Source organism: Delphinapterus leucas, chromosome 6 (genome assembly GCF_059928025.1).
Source record: "Delphinapterus leucas isolate spDelLeu-1000000601 "Yukka" chromosome 6, BTC_Dleu_Yukka2, whole genome shotgun sequence".
In the NCBI taxonomy this organism is placed as follows: domain Eukaryota; kingdom Metazoa; phylum Chordata; class Mammalia; order Artiodactyla; family Monodontidae; genus Delphinapterus; species Delphinapterus leucas.
The window spans coordinates 34,812,348-34,830,851 of NC_143134.1; the positions used below are offsets into that span (position 1 = coordinate 34,812,348).

Sequence of the window (18,504 nt, forward strand, 5' to 3'; positions counted from 1 at the left end):
CTGGAAATCTAAACTAAGTAGGCTTTGCTTGGTGTCATTTAAGTCTCCAGATGAAAATGAAACAAAACCAGAGCTTTCTTTAAAACAAAGAAGGGATTGTTGAAAATTGTTAACTGACTTCTTTGCAAAATCTAAAATAACTGCTTCCCTTGGGGATACATGCCTTTCGGTTCTTTGTGCAGAAAATCAGCCAAGAGAGTAACCAGGGAAAATAGTTACCAAGGCAAATATTTGTTCTAAATCATGAGAAAAGTGGAAAGCAGCAGAGGGGGGAAAAAGCATTAGTCTGTAGGCTGAGAAGGCGGAGTTGGAAGCACAAAAGGGGAGCTTGATTAAGAAATGCGTGATTTTCATAGACTAATTACATTAAAAATCTTAACGTTCCAAGTTAGAGGACTGTGCATTCCTGGAATGCCTTTAATTGGGTTAATGTTATTTAACTCTCTCATCGGCTCTCTGCCTGCCACACCAGTCTCACACACAATATTGTTAACAAAACAGAAAGCTGTTACATATTAATGTCATTGAAATTATGTAACTTCCAACCTTAAGCAATAAGAAGAAAATATTCAAGGGAGCTATGAGGCTTCTGATTAAGGTAACTGGCAAATTAATTATCTACCTCAGCCTCAGTTTCTTCATCTGCAGATAAGCAGGTCAGAGACAGATCAAGGTTCCTGGCCCACAGTGCTGCTTATAGAGGACCTTGGGTGAGTTACTGCTGTTTGTGACTAAAGTTTTTTCTTTGTACAGCTGGGATGGTAATACCTATCTTTCAAATTTTTGTGCAGATAGAATGAATAGCACATACAAAATACCTGTCGTAGACTAGGTAATTATAATATGTATTTTTTAAAATTCTTACTTACCTCATGGGTCTAAATTATTTGACAGAGAGAAGATACATTTTTGTCTTTCCAAAATCTTAACATGACCTAGATAGATCAAATCAAGATGATGGACTGAGCACATGCGCCACCCAAATTCCTAAAAATAACAAAAACTATGTTTGTTTTTAAAAATGTAACACTGCACTACAAAATAATTAGTACTATTAGAAGACAAGCAATGTTGAGAAATTTCTTGAAAACTGAAGGTACATAGGCTCTGTCTGGCAGACGACAACAAAACACATATGAGACAAGGTAACTCTGAGGGTGTTCCAGGTTTAGAAATTATAGATCCTGGGAATGGTGAGATTCGTTGGGAAACTGTACTCAAGAGAAGCAGGGCATATGACCCCAACCTTCCTGATGTCTCCATCATTTGTTCAAAGTATTAGGCATTTACCCCCAAATTGAACCCATGTTCTCATCCACTTGGCCCTGGGTGTCTAGTAGAAAAGGGAACCCCCATCTTCAGAATCCAGACTAGCTCAACCCAGTACAAGCACGAAGTTGACTATCTCCACCCACACATTCAGAGCTTTGGGTCAGTGTTCTTGACATATGCAGATAGCCCAAGATTACCAAACATTTGCAAAGATTCTAACATTAGAGATAGGAGGTCCCCTCATCTCCCCCCCAAAATACCTACCCACAATCAGAAAAGAGCTTTGGAAATTTAATCAAGAATGAGAAGCCACTACAGACCTATTAGAATTGCAAAAACCAAAACACTGATAATACCAAATGCAGGTGAGAATGTGAAGCAACAGGAATTCTCATTCATTGCTTGTGGGAGTACAAAATGGTACAGCCACTTTGGAAGGTAGTTTGGTGGTTTCCTAGAAAAATTCAGCAGTCATGCTCCTTGGTATTTACCCAAATAAGTTGAAAACTTATGTCCACACAAAAACCTGCACACAGATGTTGACAGCAGCTTTATTCATAGTTGCCAAAACTTGGAAGCAACCAAGATGTCCTTCAGTAGGTGAAAGGATAAACTGTGGTGCATCCTACAATGGAATATTATTCAGTGCTAAAAAGAAATGGGCTATTAAGCCATGAAAAGACATGGAGCAACCTTAAATGCATATTACTAAGTAAAAAAAAGCAATTTGGAAATGGCTATGTACTATGTGATTCCAGCTATGTGACATTCTGGAAAAGGCAAATCTATGAAGACAGTAAAAAGGTCAGTGGTTGCCAGGGGTTGGTGGTGGGAGGAATGAATAGGTGGAACGCAGAGGATTTTTAGGGCAGTGGAAATACTCTGTATGATATCATAATGATGGATACATGTGTTTATACTGTTGTCTAAACTCATAGAATGTACACACCAAGAGTGAACCATAATGAAACTATAGACTTGGGTGATTATGATGCATCAGTATAGGTTCATCAGTTATAACAAATGCACCACTCTAGTGGGGGATGTTGATAATAGGGGAGGCTGTGTGATGGGGAGGACTAGGGATATATGAGAAACCTCTGTAACCTTCCTCTGAATTTTTCTGTGCATCTGAAACTGCTCTAAAAAGAAGTCTTTAAAAAAAATGTGGCCTGGGGCTTCCCTGGTGGCACAGTGGTTGAGAGTCCGCCTGCCGAAGCAGGGGACGCGGATTCGTGCCCCGGTCCGGGAGGATCCCACGTGCCACGGGTTGCCTGGGCCCGTGGGCCGTGGCCATTGGGCCTGCGCGTCCGGAGCCTGTGCTCCGCGGCGGGAGAGGCCACAGCAGTGAGAGGCCCGCGTACCGCAAAAAAAAAAAAAAAAAAATGTGGCCTGATTTGAAATATATACATTGTTTTGGGAGGAAAACAATGTGGATGACATGCAGTATTGGACACATTGCTTAGGGCAAACAGAAACTTATATTTTTTTAAAAAAAACGTTTTACTTTATATTGGACTATAGCCATTAACAGTGTTGTGATAGTTTCAGGTGCACAGCAAAGTGACTCAGCCATACCTATACTTGTATCCATTCTCCCCCAAACTCCCCTCCCATCCAGGCTGCCACAGAACATTGAGCAGAGTTCCTCGTGCTATGCAGTAGGTCCTTCTTGGTTATCCATTTTAAATATTGCAGTATATACATATCAATCCCAAACTCCCTAACTATCCCTTCCCCCCACTCTTCCCCCATGATAACCATAAGTTTGTTCTCTAAGTTTGTGAGTCTGAGAAACTCTTCTATAGTGGATTCCTAGAAGTGAAATGCTGGGACCGAGTATAGCTATTGTTAAGTTGTCCTCAAAAGAAACAGGATAGGGACTTCCCTCGTGGTCCAGCGGTTAAGACTCCACGCTCCCAATGCAGGGGGCCCAGGTTCGATCCCTCGTCAGGTAACTAGATCCCGCATAACTAAAAGTGCCCCTATGCCCCAACTAAAAGTGCCCGCATGCCAGCAACTAAAGATCCCATGTGCCACAACTAAGACCCGGCAGAGCCAAATAAATAAATAAATAAGAAAGAGGACAAATTAACAATAGCTATACTCTGTCCCAACATTTCACTTCTAGGAATCCATTGTAGAAGCACATCTTTCTCTGCACAAGTGTGCCTCTAGGAAAGTACTTTGAAGTATTGTTCCCAAGGGGGGAGGGGAATTAACCAGTTATATACTGATAGGGAACAGTAGGCTGCCATAAAGCTACGTAGAGAGACCGAAGTAACTGTTATACAGACATGCAAAATTGTCCACAATATACCAAGAGGAAGAAAGAAATTTTAAAATAGTACACGTGCTATTATGTTCCCTTCTTTTAATGTGTACAATTTAACATCTTCCTAGAGAACAAATTGGAAGAAATAAGCAACAAACTGTTAGTGGTTATCTTTGGGTGATGGAATTATGGGAGGATTTTAGTATGTAATTCTGTACTTTTATAATGTTTTGAGCTTTTCATAACCAGATCAGAAAAAAAAAGAATAACTTTTTTTAAAAAAACTTTAAACAATCAGAAAAAGAAAAAACTTAAATAGCAGCATAGAGGAATAGCCAAGATTATCATAACAAGATTGGCAAAGTTGCGGAGAACCAGATTATACAGTTTCTGAGGTCCCTGCTCTAAAATCTTGTGGGTTAATGGACTGTTACATGAGTCCTGCAGAAACTATGTTAACCACAGTAGTACATGGGAAATGCTGGTATTGGTGTTCTCTTCCTTTTTAGTACTGCAGCCATAACTATGTTCTAAAGCTTGGCTCTGACAGCCACTCTGCAGAGTTTGGTGTTGGTCACCAAACAGGGTGTCAACAGGTCCCTGAGTGCCCAGGCTACAAGCACAGCCAGCATGGGTTCCAACTCCAAAACATGTGTTTGAGTAAAGTCACCTTTTCAATATTTTCAATGAGTTAGTCTTTCTTTTAAGGGTGTAGTTGCTCAGATAAAGCTAAATTTCCCCTCTCAGAAATGGGAGTCTTATCTTGCTTCAGGCCTATTCTATACCCCTTGCTAGTGCCATAGTTAAATGCCTTTTCAGCTAACTCACGCTGAAGTGTGACAGTGCTTCATTTGCTTTCATTGAATTTACCCTCTCAGAGGACTATTTACATTTAAGTGGAGTACTAATGTATGAATATGCCATGATACATTCCCCTATCAGTGGACATTTGGATTTTTCCCCTTTTTGAGTTTTGGTGCATTTTTCCAGATTGCTTTCCAAAAACATTCTAGTAATGTATACTCCCACCGGAAATATGTAAAATGTCCATTTACCTGCCACTTTATTTTTTAAATGATTTTTGTATTTTTGAATAGGTAATATATATAAGTAGCATAAATTTTTTTAATACACGGTTAAAATTTTCAGTTTTCTATATCCAATATTGGAGGATTGGATGATTCTACCAACCTTCCCATCAAAGACAACTAAAAGAACTGGATCACTATTTTAAAACATCTTAAAATCGTCATTGAGGTTAAAAAAAAAGACCATAAGGAATCACTGGGTTTAGATCTGAGAGGGTTCATGAGCACCTTTTTGCCCTGGCGGTGTTTGTCAAAAATATTAAAAGCAGGGCTTCCCTGGTGGCGCAGTGGTTAAGAGTCTGCCTGCCGATGCAGGGGACACGGGGTCGTGCCCCGGTCCGGGAAGATCCCACATGCCGCGGAGCGGCTAGGCCCCGTGAGCCATGGCCGCTGAGCCTGCGCGTCTGGAGCCTGTGCTCCGCAACGGGAGAGGCCCGCGTACCGCTAAAAAAAAAAAAAAAATTAAAAGCAAAAATATCAATGAAATAGAAAAATTCATGCAGGAGACAGGATCAACACTGCCAAAAAAAATTTTTTTTAACAAAACTAATAAAATATGTAGCAAGACTGATGCAGGAGAAAGGGAAAAAGCACAGATCACCAGTATGAGGAATAGGAAAATTTCTATTACTACAGAGTGAAAACAGTTAAAATAAGAGGATATTATAAACAACTTTATGCCAGCAAATTTAGACAGTATGGATACTTCCTAGAAAAAGACAATTTAATAAAACTGTCAGAAGAAGAAATAGAAAATCTGAATTGTCTACTATTGAAACCATAATTTCAAGCCTTCCCACAAAGAATACTATAGGCCTATATTAATCAACAGATTCTACCAAACAATTCTTTAAGGTCAGCATAACCATACCATACTGCAACCTGACAAGGACATTACAAGAAAGGAAAATTATAGATCAGTCTGACTAGAGAACATAGATTTAAAAAAAAGTAAAATATTAGCAAACCAAATCTAGCAGTATATAAATAGGATAATATACCATGACTACACTAGGTTTATTTAAGAAATACCTGGTTGATTTAAGGATAAAATCCAAACATTATATTATCACCTTAATGTTTAAAGAAGGAAGAGAGAAACAGCTGTTACCATACTAAAATAGAAGGGAACTCCTTAGTCTGTCAGAGTTATCTACAAAAAAACAACATACTTCCACTCCTAGCTATATACCCAAGAGAAGTGGAAACATAAATCCACATGGAAACTTGTACACGAATTTTGAATTGTGTAGCTACACTATTCATAACAGCCAAAATGTGGAAACAGCTCAAATATCCATCAGCTGATGAACAGATAAAGTGTGGTCTGTTTCTACAATGGAATATTATTCAGCAATAAAAAGGAATGAAGCACTGATGCATCCATGTTCAACATGGATGAACCTCAAACAGATTATGCTCAGTGCAAGAAGCCGGTCACAAGAGGCCACATATTGTATGACTCTTTTTTTTTTTTTTTTTTTTTTGCAGTACGCGGGCCTCTCACTGTTGTGGCCTCTCCTGTTGCGGAGCACAGGCTCTGGACACGCAGGCTCAGCGGCCATGGCTCACAGGCCTAGCTGCTCCGCAGCATGTGGGATCTTCTCGGACCGGGGCACGAACCCATGTCCCCTGCATCAGCAGGCGGACTCTCAACCACTGCTCCACAAGGGAAGCCCTGTATGACTCTTTCATATGAAATGTCCATAATAGGCAAATCCATACAGGCAGAAAGTAGATGAGGGGTTGTTGGGGTGAGGAGGGTAAAAGTTGGGATGGCACAATGGGGAGTGACTGCTAATGGGTACAGGGTTCCTTTATAGAGTCACCAAAATGTTCCAAAAGTAGGTAGTGGTGATGGCTCCCAACTATGAAATTACTAAAAACACTAAATTGTATACTTTAAAAGGGTGAATTTAATTATATATAAATTATATCTCAGTAAAGCTATTATTAAAAAATACTCAGTGTTGAAATATTGAAAGTTTTCCCTTTCTGGGAATAAGACAAGCAGGCCCACTGAAGGTCCTGGCCAGTGCAGTAAGGCAAGAAAAAGAAAAAAATGTTTTAAATGTATAAGTAGAAAATCAAGGACTTCCCTGGTGGCACAGTGGTTAAGAATCCACCTGCCAGTGCAGGGGACACCGGTTCGAGCCCTGGTACAGGAAGATCCCACATGCCGCAGAGCAACTAAGCCCGTGGGCCACAACTACTAAGCCTGCGCTCTCGAGCCCACGAGCCACAACTACTGACCTCGCGCACCACAACTACTGAAGCTCGCACGCCTAGAGCCTGTGCTCCGCAACAAGAGAAGACACCACAATGAGAAGCCCACGCACCACAACAAAGAATAGCCCCTGCTCGTTGCAACTAGAGAAAGCCAGTGCACAGCAATGCAGCCAAAAACAAATAAAGAAATAAATTTATTTTAAAAGAAAATTAAGTAAAAGAAGGAAAAATCTCTGATTAGCCCAGGTAAAATCGTTGTATACATAGAAAATCTGAAATGGTGGCGGGAAGGGGTTGGGGACCGTGAAATGAGTAAAGGGGCTCAACTGTGTGGTGACAGATGGAAAATAAATTTTCTGTGGTGAGCAAATTGCAGGGTATACAGGAGTAGAAATATAATGTTGTACACATGAGACTTATATAATGTTAAAAATCAATGTTACCTCAATAGAAAAAGAAAAAGAAAATCTGAAATAACTTTCAGAAAAATGATTAAATCATCTAACACGTTTTCCAGATATACAATTAATAAATAAAAATCAATTGTGTCTTTCTATGGTTAGAGAATTAAAGAAAAAGATGTATTTTTTTTGTTTTTATTAAACTAGACAAATTCTAAAATGTACATGGAAATACAAAGGCCAAAGAATAGCCAAGCCATTCTTGAAGAAGAACAAGGCTAAAGGACTTTCTGTCCTAAATATCAAGTCTTATTATAAGAAGCTACAGTAATTAAGACAGTTTGGTAATAACACAAGGAAAATCAGTAGACCAATGGAACAGAAAGTAGTACAAGAATTCATTCACGTTCGGCTACTTGATTTTTGAGAGAAGTGGCCCTGCCAGGTGAATTTAGAGAGACTGAGGAACAAAGACAGAAGAGACTGTAGATATTAAAACAGGCCATGGACTTGTTCTGCTGTGCTCCAGAGACTAGAACCAAAATCAATGGACAGATGATACAGACAGGCTGGTTTGGGCTGAGTTTAAAAAACAAAAGCCCTTTCTCATAACTAGAAGTGTCCAACTGAGCTGCCTACTGAGATGCTAAGTCCAGTAGAAACCAGATGACATTCTACTGGAAATGCTGCAGAAGGTAATTCTCAGACACTGAACTCGATGATATCATTTTTTTCCTGGGCTAAGGGATTTTCTTTTTTTTTTTAATTTTTATTTTATATTGGAGCATAGTTGATTAACAATGTTGTGTTAGTTTCAGGTGTACAGCAAAGTTATTCAGTTGTACATGTATCTATTCATTTTCAAGTTATTTTCCCATTTAGGTTATTACAGAATTTATTTAGGCTGCTCTGGGTCTTAGTTGCAGCATGCAGGATCCTCATTGCTGCATGCAAGATCTTTAGTTGTGGCATGTGGAATATTTAGTTGCGGTATGTGAGATCTAGTTCCCTGACCAGGGATCAAACCCGGGCCCCCTGCATTGGGAGCATGGAGTCTTAACCACTGACCACCAGGCAAGTCCCAGGCAAGTCCCTAGGTTATTACAGAATATTGAGCACTGTTCCCTGTTCTATACAGTAGGCCCTTGTTGGTTATCTGTTTTAAATGTAGCAGTGTGTACATGTCAATCCCAAACTCCCAATCTATCCCTCCTCCCCTACCCTTCCCCCCTGCTAACCATAAGTTGGTTCTCAAAGCCTGTGAGTCTGTTTCTGTTATGTAAATAAGTTCATTTGTATCATTTTTTTTTAGATTCCGCAGATGTGATATCATGATATTTGTCTTTCTCTGTCTGACTTCACTTAGTATGATAATCTCCAGTTCCATCCATGTTGCTGCAAATGGCATTATTTCATTCTTTTAATGGCTGAGTAATATTCTGTTGTATATATGTACCACATCGTCTTTGTTCATTCATCTGTCAATGGACATTTAGGTTGCTTCCATGTCTTGGCTATTGTAAACAGCACTGCAATGAATATTGGCGTGCTTGTATCCTTTTGAACCATGGATTTCTCTGGACATATGCCCAGGAGTAGGATTGCTGGATCATCTGGTAACTCTATTTTTAGCTTCTTTTTTTTTTTTTTGCTGTACGTGGGCCTCTCACTGTTGTGGCCTCTCCTGCTGCGGAGCACAGGCTCCGGACGTGCAGGCCCAGCAGCCACGGCTCACAAGCCCAGCTGCTCCGCGGCATGCGGGATCCTCCCAGACCGGGGCACGAACCCGCGTCGCCTGCATTGGCAGGCGGACTCCCAACCACTGCGCCACCAGGGAAGCCCTATTTTTAGCTTCTTAAGGAACTTCCATACTGTTCTCCATAGTGGCTGTACCAATCTACATTCCCACCAACCATGTAGGAGGGTTCCCTTTTCTCCACACCCTCTCCAGCATTCATTGTATAGATTTTTTGGTGATGGCCATTGTGACAGTTGTGAGGTGATATCTCATTGTAGTTTTGATTTGCATTTCTCTAATAATTAGTGATGTTGAGCATCTTTTCATGTGCCTCTTGGCCATCTGTATGTTGTCTTTGGAGAAATGTCTATTTAGGTCTTCTGCCCATTTTTTTTTTTAATTTAGTTGACATGTATCTTTATTTATTTTTGGCTGCGTTGGGTCTTCGTTGCTGTGCACGGGCTTTCTCTAGTTTCAGCGAGCGGGGTCCACTCTGCATTGCGGTGCGTGGGCTTCTCATTGCAGTGGCCTCTGTTGTTGCAGAGCACAGGCTCTAGGCGCACGGACTTCAGCAGTTGTGGCTCGCAGGCGCCAGAGCACAGGCTCAGCTGCTGTGGCACGTAGTTGCTCCGCAGCATGTGGGATCTTCTTGGACCGGGGCACGAACCCGTGTCCCCTGCATCAGCAGGCGGACTCTCAACCACTGCACCACCAGGGAAGCCCACCAATTCTTAACCACTGTGCCACCAGGGAAGTCCCGACATGTTTTGTCTCATCAGTCTAAAGCAGCAGTTCTCCAGTTCTCTCTCTCTGTCTCTCTTTTTTTTTGGTCTTTCATGACATTGACATTTTTGAACAACGTTTTGTAAATTGTTTTGTAAATCTTTAACTTGGATAGGTTATTCTTTCCTCATGATTAGATTTTGGTTAAAATTTTTGGCAGATGTATTGGATGAAAGGTACTGTTCCCTGTTCAGTGCTGACCTCAGAACATACTTGATCTGATGTCTCATTATTCCTGATGTTAAGTTTGATCTCCTCACTAAGGTGATGTCTGCCAAATCTCATCTTTGAAAAGGGACCTTTTTCCTTTGAAATTAATAAATAACCTACTGGATGACATTATATGACACAATCTGTTCCCTATAATCTTTCACCTAATGATTTTAGCATCCATTGATGATCAGTTCTTACTATGGAGGTTGCAAAACAGTGATTTGAAATTCCATCATTCATTTCTTATTCGGTGGCATTCTTTTGTGAAGAAGAGCTTTCCATCCTTCCCACCCTCCTTTTGAATGTTTTTGCTATCAGCATGAACTCATGGATTCTTTTTTTTTTATGCCATCCATTATAGTCCATTATGTCATTTTTCATTTTGTTCCCAAATTATCAAAAATTTAACCTGTCGGTGTTCCTTCAAGTAAGCAGTTGTGTTCAGTAATGTTCTATAAGTTTCTTTGAGAGACTGTATACATCTTTTAATATATTTAATTCTAAATACTTCCATTTTTGTATTTTTTAAACATCTTTATTGGAGTATAATTGCTTTACAATGTTGTGTTAGTTTCTACTGTATAACAAAGTGAATCAGCTATATGCATACATACATCCCCATATCCCCTCCCTCTTGCATCTCCCTCCCACCCTCCCTATCCCACCCCTTTGGTGGTCATAAAGCACCAAACTGATCTCCCTGTGCTATGCAGCTGCTTCCCACTAGCTATCTATTTTACATTTGGTACTGTATATATGTCAGTGCTACTCTCTTACTTCATCCCAGCTTACCCTTACCCCTCCCCGTGTCCTCAAGTCCATTCTCTACGTCTGCATCTTTATTCCTGTCCTGCCTCTAGGTTCATCAGAACCTTTTTTGTTTTTTTTTAGATTCCATATATATGTGTTAGCATATGGTATTTGTTTTTCTCTTTCTGACTTACTTCACTGTGTATGATAGACTCTAGGTCCATCCACCTCACTACAAATAACCCAATTTCATTTCTTTTTATGGCTGAGTAATATTCCATTGTATATATGTGCCACATCTTCTTCATCCATTCATCTGTTGATGGACACCTAGGTTGCTTCCATGTCCTGGCTATTGTAAATAGTACTGCAATGAACATTGTGGTACATGTCTCTTTTTGATTTATGGTTTTCTCATGGTATATGTCCAGTAGTGGGATTGCTGGGTCATATGGTAGTTCTATTTTTAGTTTTTTAAGGAACCTCCATACTGTTCTCCACAGTAGCTGTATCAATTTACATTCCCACCAACAGTGCAAGAGGGTTCCCTTTTCTCCACACCCTCTCCAGCATTTATTGTTTGTAGATGTTTTGATGATGGCCATTCTGACCGGTGTGAAGTGATATCTCATTGTAGTTTTGATTTGCATTTCTCTAATGATTAGTGATGTTGAACATCCTTTCAAGTGTTTGTTGGCAATCTGTATATCTTCTTTGGAGAAATGTCTATTTAGGTCTTCTGCCCATTTTTGATTGGGTTGTTTGTTTTTTGGATATTGAGTTGCATGAGCTCTTTGTAAATTTTGGAGGCAAATCTCTTATCGGTCACATTGTTTGCAAATATTTTCTCCTATTCTGTGGGTTGTCTTTTCATTTTGTCAGTGGTTTCCTTTGCTGTGCAAAAGCTTTTGAGTTTAATTAGGTCCCATTTATTTATTTTTGCTTTTATATCCTTTACTCTAGGAGACTGCTCAGAAAAGATGTTGCTGCGATTTATCTCAGAGTGTTCTGCCTATGTTTTCTGCTAAGAGTTTTATAGTATCCTGTCTTACATTTAGGTCTTTAATCCATTTTGAGTTTAATTTTGTGTATGGTGTTAAAGAATGTTCTAATTTCATTTTTTTTATGTGTAGATGTCTGGTTTTCCCAGCACCATTTGTTGAAGACACTGTCTGTCCTCCATTGTATAGTCTTGCCTCCTTTGTCAAAGATTAATTGACCATAGGTGTGTGGGTTTATTCCTGGCTTTCTATCCTGTTCCATTGATCTGTATGTTTTTGTGCCCATACCATACTGTTTTGATGACTGTAGCTTTGTCGTATAGTCTGAAGTGAGGGAGCCTGATTCCTCCAGCTCTGTTTTTCTTACTCAAGATTGATATGGCTATTTGGGGGTCTTTGGTGTCTCCATACAAATTTTAAGATTTTTTGTTCTAGTTCTGTGAAAAATGCCATTGGTAATTTGATAGGGATTGCATTGAATCTGTAGATTGGGTAGTATAGTCATTTTGACAATATTGATTCTTCCAATCTAAGAACATGGTATATCTTTCCAACTGTTTGTGTCATCTTTGATTTCTTTCATCAGTGTCTTATAGCTTTTGGAGTACAGGTATTTTATCTCCTTAGGTACGTTTATTCCTAGGTATTTTATTCTTTTTGATGTGACGGTAAGTGGGATTGTTTCTTTAATTTCTCTTTCTGATCTCTTGTTGTTAGTGTATAGAAATGCAACAGATTTCTGTGTATTAATATTGTATCCAGCAACTTTATTGAATTCATTGATGAGCTCTAGTAGTTTTCTGATAGCATCTTTAGGACTTTCTATGTATAGTATCACGTCATCTGCAAACAGTGACAGTTGTACTTATTCTTTTCCAATTTGGATTCCTTTTATTGCTTTTTATTCTCTGATGGCTGTGGCTAGGACTTCCAAAAGTATGTCGAATAAAAGTGGTGACAGTGGACATCCTTGTCTTATTCCTGATCTTAGAGGAAATGCTTTCAGCTTTTCCCTGTTGATTATGATGTTAGCTGTAGGTTTGCCATATATGACCTTTATTATGTTAAGATATGTTCCCTCTATGCCTACTTTCTGGAGAGTTTTTATCATAAATTGGTGTTGAATTTTGTCAAAATCTTTTTCTGCATCTATTAAGATGATCTCATGGTTTTTATTCTTCAATTTGTTGATGTGGTGTATCACACTGATTGATTTACGGATATTGAAAAACTAGAAACAAGAAATTTACGAATGGAAAAGCTCACCAGTAAAGGCAAACATAAAGTAAAGGTAGGAAATCATCTGCACACAAATATGATATCAAAACCAGCAATTTTGAGAAGAGGAGAGCACAAATTCAGGATATTGGAAATGCATTTGAAATTAAGAGATCAGCAACCTAAAACAATTATGTATGTATATAGACTGCTATATCAAAACCTCATAGCAACCACAAATCAAATATCTTTAATAGGTATACACACAGATAAATAAAAGGAATCCAAACACAACACTAAAGAATGTTATCAAATCACAAGAAAACAAAACAGGAAAGGAAAAAAAGCCTACAAAAACAAATCCAAAACAACAAAATGGCAATAAGAACATATTAACAATTACCTTATGTAAACTGATTAAATTATCCAACCAAAAGACATAGACTGGTTGAAAGGATTTGAAAACTAGATCCATATATGTGCTGTCCACAAGAAACCCACTTCACATCTAGAGACACGTACAGGCTGAAAGTAAGGAGATGGAGAAAGGTATTCCATGCAGATGGAAATCAAAAGAAAGTTGGTGTAGCAATACTAGTATCAGACAAAATAGACTTTAAAATAAAGACTGTTACAAGAGCCAAAGAAGGACACTACATAATGATCAAGGGATCAATCCAAGAAGAAGCTATAACAATTGTAAATATATATGCATCCAACGTAGGAGCACTTCAGTATATAAAGCAAATGTTAACAGACATAAAAGGAGAAATCAACAGTAACACAATAATAGTGGGGGACTTTAACACCCCACTTTCATCAATGGACAGATCATCCAGGCAGAAGATCAGTAAGGAAACTCAGGCCTTGAATGACATGTTATACCAGATGGACTTAATTGATATTTATAGAGCATCCCATCCAAAAGCAGCAGATTACACATTCTTCTCAAGTGCACATGGAACATTCTCCAGGAGGGTTCACATGCTGGGCCACAAAGCAAGCCTCAGTAAATTTAAGAAAATTGAAATCATGTCAAGCATCTTTTCCAACCACAACTCTATGAGATTAGAAATCAACTACAAGAAAAAAACTGAAAAAACACAAACATGTGGAGGCTAAACAATATGCTACTAAACAACCAATGGATCAGGATCACTGAGGAAATCAAAAAATAACCTAGCAACAAATGAAAATGAAAGCACAATGATCTATGGGACATGTGGCAAAAGCAGTTCTGAGGGGAGTATATAGCAATACAGTCTTACTTCAGGAAACAAGAAAAATCACAAGTAAACAACCTAGCCTTATGCCCAAAGCAATGAGAGAAAGAAGAACAAACAAAACCCAAAGTGAGTAGAAGGAAAGAAATCACAAAGATCAGAGCAGAAATAAATGAAATATAAACGAAGAAAACAGTAGGAAAGATCAATGAAACTAAATGCTGGTTCTTCGAAATGATAAACAAAATTGATAAACCTTTAGCCAGACTCATCAGAAAAAAGGGAGAGGGCTCAAATCAATAAAATTAGAAATGGAAAAGGATAAGTTACAGTGGACACCACAGAAATACAAAGGATCATAAGAGACAACTACAAGCAACTATATGCCAAAAGAATGGAAAACCTGGAAGAAATGGACAAGTTCTTAGAAACATACAATCTCCCAAGACTGAATCAAGAAGAAATAGAAAATATGAACAGACCAGTCACAAGTACTGAAGTTGAAACTGTGATTTAAAAACTCCCAATAGGGACTTCCCTGGTGGTCCAGTGGTTAAGACTTCATGCTTCCACTGCAGGGGGCGCGGGTTTGATCCCTAGTCAGGGAACTAAGATCCCGCATGCTGTGCAGTGTGGCAAAAAAAAAAAAAAAAAACTCCCAGCCAACAAAAGTCCAGGACCAGATGGCTTCACAGGCGAATTCTATCAAACATTTAGAGAAGAGTTAACACCTATCCTTCTGAAACTATTCCCAAAAAAATCACAGAGGAAGGAATACTCCCAAACTCATTCTATGAGGCCACCATCACTGTGATACCAAAACCAGAAAAAGATACTGCAAAAAAAAGAAAATTACAGGCCAATATCACTGATGAACATAGTCACAAAACTCCTCAACAAAATACTAGCAATCTGAATCCAACAATACATTAAAAGAATCATACACCATGATCAAGTGGGATTTATCCCAGGGATACATGGACTCGATGATATCATTTTAATGCTAAGGTTCCATGTGTCTTTGATTCTGCCTTCTTAAGATGGCATTGTCAGACCACAGGGACCATAGAGGTCCACCCGTCTCTGGGAACTTCCCTCACTCCCTGAGCAGAGTTTGATCAGAGGCCATTCTTAGTAAAACAGGTGACATGGACAGAGGCAAGTTCTAGGTCAGATTCTCTGTCCATGGGTCCTCCAGTCTACTAATTCTGCAACCCTCCTTTGAACTCCCAGATCTCTAGAACAGACCCTGCAATCCCATGCTTAGCATACCGGGCAGAGGATACATTGATGGGTTTCTCTGCATTACTTCTAGGTGTGGAGACAAACTCAAGTGAACGAATGATGCCACTTGAGGATGTTGGGGTGCTGAGTCTTTTTTTTTCAAGATTGTTATCTATTTATTTTATTATTTATTTGGGGCTGCATCGGGTCTTAGTTGCGGCATGTGGGATCCTCACTGAAGCATGCAGGATCTTTCGCTGTGGTGCACGGGCTCTTCATTGTGGTGCCCGGGCTTCTCTCTAGTTGTGGCATGCGCGTTTTCTCTTCTCTAGTTGTGGCTCACAGGCTCCAGGGCGTGTGGGCTCTGTAGTTGTGGTGCGTGGGTTCCAGAGCGCGTGGGCTCTATAGTTTGCGGCACGTGGGCTCTGGTTGAGGCACGCAAGCTTAGTTGCCCCACGGCATGTGGGATCCTAGTTCCCTGACCAGGGATCGAAGCTGCATCCCCTGCATTGTAAGGTGGATTCTTTACCACTGGACCACCAGGGAAGTCCCTGCTGAGTCTTGATAAGGGAAAAATCTAATGAATTAGTGCCGTTCCTTGTATTAAGATTTGAGTAAAGTGTAAGAGATTACATTTGATATAACAAGTGTTCCTAGGGCCTATCATTTCTTCATTTCATCTTAGTTTGATTTCCTATTGTGCTGCAGGAACAATCATTTGGGGAGGCTGGAAGGGATGAAGGGATTAAGGCAAGAGTATGGGTGAAGGTTCATATATGATATTACAAATGTGCAAAATTATAAATCAAGCTAGGAAATAGTTAAATAAATTATGTTGGGGCTCCATTCTCTTACCCTGTCCAGCATCCTTTATAACTACCTGGAAAGCTGAACTTCTCAGAATTTGCCTCCACAAGAATATGGTGGCTCAGGAAGGAACAGGATGGTGGCCACTTCCCTCCTACCCCATGTCATGTTCTGCCCCAAGTTTTGACCTGCTTGTGTGGACACCCAGCCCATGCTTCCAAGTTCCTCCTCAACTGCACACAAGCAAACCCTTTGGGCCTAGGGTTGCTCACACTAGCAGTTGGGTGTCCTTAGGGTGATAGAGCCAGGGAAGAGGCCTGCATGGGCCCTGGAAACTGAGACACTAGGGCAGGAAACTCTGGGGTGTTAGGTGCATGCCCACAGCATGATCTTGAGGGGGAGGTGCTAGCTGTAAGAAAGCATGTGGGCCCCTTGCTTAGTGGGAAGGGGAGAGCCAGAGGAAGACCAATGTGGAGCCCATTTCAGAGACTCCAGAGATACACTCTCACCCAGGTCTAAGTGTGGGACTAGGATTACAAACTAAGAAATATCATGAGTGGAAACCATAGTTTTCAGAGAAGAAAATATTCTGAGTGGAGAAATCATATGGTAAGGACTTAGGTGTAGTGGTTACGTGATACACCACAATTCCCAAAAATGATGTCCTCTGTGATATCGTATGTTTCTAAATGTACTTTGTTCTTGAGATAAGCGAAGTGCTACTGTAGTGTAATACAAATCAAGGAAACTATTCTGAAATAATCTGATTTGGGTACAAAAAGTACAGCAAATAAATGTGTGAGAAGCAGGTAGGTTCTCATACATGACTGAAGACAGCATCTTTATAAACTTATCTGTGGATCGGGAGGAGACCTTTAATATTTGCCAGTCTGGTCTTGTGTATGAATTCACACCTCCCAGGTATCCATTCTTTTGTATTCATGACCTAAACCTAAATGACTCAACTGTCTCGAGAGTGTGACATTCATGCCCAGGTGTTCAATGATGGCAGTGACTGTGCCTCAATGGAATCCTGGTGTCCTTGAATCAGTAACATGGCATTTTGCATAATCATAATTTGTTCTTCTTCACCTACTAATATATTCAGCTTCTGTAAGCCAGAAAGAATCTTACTATATCCTGTCTGGCTGTCCTCAAACTGCCATCTATTTTATCTTCCCATTTTCTCCTTAATTTCTTAAAAGAATATCTACAGGAAATGCCTCCACGTATTCAACTTCCCATTTGTTCCTTAACAAATTCTGCTACTACTGCGATTCTGCTGTGGCATTTATGGTTGTTGTGAAAGTGTCCTCTCAAATGTCCAGTGGCCCTCAGAAGCTATCTAATCAGCCTTCTTTTTTTTTGTCATTTTCTTATTGATTGCCCTATTCTTGGAAGTCAGTCTGTTCTTACTTCTATCTTTCTTACTTTCTTTCTCATCATCTTTTACTGCCCTTACCCCACACACTTACACATTGTAAACAATGATGTTCCCCATCCTCCATAGCCCTCTTCTCTATCTGTCCTTGCTCTCCTTCACGATCTTGTTCATCCATTAAGCAAACATAAATGAGCAGTAATCACATTGCTTTAACATATACCAATAAGCTACAGATCTATTCTAAGCTCTAAACTGTTTCCTGAGCTTTATATTCAAATTGCCAACTTCCATTTGTTCAACTTGGCTTAGATCTCTCCCACACATTGCATCAGCACATCCAGAATAACAAGATGTACTATCTACCCTCCAAAATTTGTTATTCCTACTGTATTCCTTATTGTAGATAACTCATGGAAATACAGAAATGCAAGATTTACCTAATTGCTGGTTTTACTACTCAGAGAGGTTTTAAATTTTGGTTTTGTCTCTGCTTTTTATAGATGTTTATTTAAGTTTAGGCTTGAAAGGAGATGTGAGTTTATATTATGTCCCTATAGCCAGGATATTGTTTTGCTTATCCAAACTAACCTGTTTCAACACTTGTAATATTCTGACAAGAGTTCAAGAGACTTTAGGTTAAATTTTGTAGAGGAGAAATTTTGTGCAAAGAAAATACATTTGGTATTTATGGTTTAATTTCCATTCTTAAAAACTACAGTAAGTCATTTTTTGCCGTAAGAGTGTGCATTCAAAGCTAAAAATATAATGCATGTTATTATAACACTTAGATAGTTTTGTAGAGTTGCAAAATAACCTAGGAATAGACATTTTTAGTATGTGCATTGGCAGAATCAGGTCCTCTCCTGTTCCTATACATGATGGGGATGGAAGAGAAACA

At 39.5% G+C, this 18,504-nt stretch overlaps 2 protein-coding genes across 4 annotated transcripts in view; one reads left to right on the forward strand and one right to left on the reverse strand.

The window, feature by feature from the left end:
• CENPP (centromere protein P) overlaps positions 1–18,504 on the forward strand; it is a 231,190-nt gene that overhangs the window by 177,011 nt on the left and 35,675 nt on the right. The gene's annotated exons all lie outside the window — the stretch shown is intronic.
• Positions 1–18,504, reverse strand: part of ECM2 (extracellular matrix protein 2) — a 67,807-nt gene that overhangs the window by 36,979 nt on the left and 12,324 nt on the right. For both annotated transcript variants that reach the window (XM_022564602.3, XM_022564599.3), the window contains exon 1: positions 1–18,504. This exon is cut by the window's right edge and continues 12,324 nt beyond it. The gene's annotated coding sequence lies outside the window, so the exon portion shown is untranslated.